Raw genomic sequence first — 2403 nt, 5'->3', positions numbered from 1 at the left:
GGGGGAGGGGGGAAGAAGAGAGGGGGAGGGGGAAGAAGAGGGGGGGAGGGGGGAAGAAGAGAGGGGGAGGGGGAAGAAGAGGGGGGAGGGGGGAAGAAGAGAGGGGGAGGGGGGGAAGAAGAGGGGGGGAGGGAAGAAGAGAGGGGGAGGGGGAAGAGGAGATTGAGGGGGGGAAGAAGAGAGGGGGAGGGGGGGAAGAGAGGGGGAGGGGGGGAAGAAGAGAGGGGGAGGGGGAAGAAGAGAGGGGGAGGGGGAAGAAGAGAGGGGGAGGGGGGAAGAAGAGAGGGGGAGGGGGGAAGAAGAGAGGGGGAGGGGGAAGAGGGGGAGGGGGGGAAGAAGAGAGGGGGAGGGGGGAAGAAGAGAGGGGGAGGGGGGAAGAGAGAGGGGGAGGGGGAAGAGGGAAGAAGAGAGGGGGAGGGGGGGAAGAAGAGAGGGGGAGGGGGAAGAGGGGGAGGGGGGAAGAAGAGAGGGGGAGGGGGGGAAGAAGAGAGGGGGAGGGGGAAGAGGGGGAGGGGGGAAGAAGAGAGGGGGAGGGGGGAAGAAGAGAGGGGGAGGGGGGAAGAAGAGAGGGGGAGGGGGGGAAGAAGAGAGGGGGAGGGGGAAGAGGGGGAGGGGGGAAGAAGAGAGGGGGAGGGGGGAGAAGAGAGGGGGAGGGGGGGAAGAAGAGAGGGGGAGGGGGAAGAAGAGAGGGGGAGGGGGGAAGAAGAGAGGGGGAGGGGGGGAAGAAGAGAGGGGGAGGGGGAAGAAGAGAGGGGGAGGGGGAAGAAGAGAGGGGGAGGGGGGAAGAAGAGAGGGGGAGGGGGGAAGAAGAGAGGGGGAGGGGGGGAAGAAGAGAGGGGGAGGGGGAAGAGGGAAGTAGAGAGGGGGAGGGGGGGAAGAAGAGAGGGGGAGGGGGAAGAGGGGGAGGGGGGAAGAAGAGAGGGGGAGGGGGGAAGAAGAGAGGGGGAGGGGGGAAGAAGAGAGGGGGAGGGGGGAAGAAGAGAGGGGGAGGGGGGAAGAAGAGAGGGGGAGGGGGGGAAGAAGAGAGGGGGAGGGGGAAGAGGGAAGTAGAGAGGGGGAGGGGGGGAAGAAGAGAGGGGGAGGGGGAAGAGGGGGAGGGGGGGAAGAAGAGAGGGGGAGGGGGGAAGAAGAGAGGGGGAGGGGGAAGAGGGGGAGGGGGGAAGAAGAGAGGGGGAGGGGGGAAGAAGAGAGGGGGAGGGGGGAAGAAGAGAGGGGGAGGGGGGGAAGAAGAGAGGGGGAGGGGGGAAGAAGAGAGGGGGAGGGGGGGAAGAAGAGAGGGGGAGGGGGAAGAGGGGGAGGGGGGAAGAAGAGAGGGGGAGGGGGGAAGAAGAGAGGGGGAGGGGGGGAAGAAGAGAGGGGGAGGGGGGAAGAAGAGAGGGGGAGGGGGGAAGAAGAGAGGGGGAGGGGGGAAGAAGAGAGGGGGAGGGGGGAAGAAGAGAGGGGGAGGGGGGAAGAAGAGAGGGGGAGGGGGGAAGAAGAGAGGGGGAGGGGGGAAGAAGAGAGGGGGAGGGGGGAAGAAGAGAGGGGGAGGGGGGAAGAAGAGAGGGGGAGGGGGGAAGAAGAGAGGGGGAGGGGGGGAAGAAGAGAGGGGGAGGGGGGAAGAAGAGGGGGAGGGGAAGAAGAGAGGGGGAGGGGGAAGAAGAGAGGGGGAGGGGGAAGAAGAGAGGGGGAGGGGGAAGAAGAGGGGGAGGGGGGAAGAAGAGAGGGAGGGGGGAAGAAGAGAGGGGGAGGGGGGAGAAGAGAGGGGGAGGGGGGGAAGAAGAGAGGGGGAGGGGGAAGAAGAGAGGGGGAGGGGGGAGAGAGGGGGGAGGGGGGGAAGAAGAGAGGGGGAGGGGGGGAGAGAGGGGGAGGGGGGAAGGAGAGAGGGGGAGGGGGAGAGAGGGGGAGGGGGGAAGAAGAGAGGGGGAGGGGGGAAGAAGAGAGGGGGAGGGGGGTGAGAGGGGGAGGGGGGAAGAAGAGAGGGGGAGGGGGAAGAGGGGGAGGGGGAAGAAGAGAGGGGGAGGGGGGGAAGAAGAGAGGGGGAGGGGGGAAGAAGAGAGGGGGAGGGGGGGAAGAAGAGAGGGGGAGGGGGGGAAGAGGAGAGGGGGAGGGGGGAAGAGGAGAGGGGGAGGGGGGAAGAGGAGAGGGGGAGGGGGGAAGAGGAGAGGGGGAGGGGGAAGAAGAGAGGGGGAGGGGAGGAAGAAGAGAGGGGGAGGGGAAGAGGAGAGGTTGGGGGGGAAGAAGAGAGGGGGAGGGGGGGGAAGAAGAGAGGGGGAGGGGGGGAAGAAGAGAGGGGGAGGGGGGGAAGAAGAGAGGGGGAGGGGAAGAAGAGAGGGGGAGGGGGGGAAGAAGAGAGGGGGAGGGGGGGAAGAAGAGAGGGGGAGGGGGGAAGAAGAGAGTGGGAGGGGGGAAGAAGAGAGGGGG

The sequence above is a fragment of the Somniosus microcephalus genome, unplaced genomic scaffold, assembly GCF_052327205.1.
Source record: "Somniosus microcephalus isolate GS21.2 unplaced genomic scaffold, FLI_Smic_1.0 unresolved_chr7, whole genome shotgun sequence".
NCBI classification, from domain to species: Eukaryota; Metazoa; Chordata; class Chondrichthyes; order Squaliformes; family Somniosidae; genus Somniosus; species Somniosus microcephalus.
The sequence above is the reverse complement of the archived record's forward strand: the minus strand, read 5'-3'. Positions refer to the sequence as shown.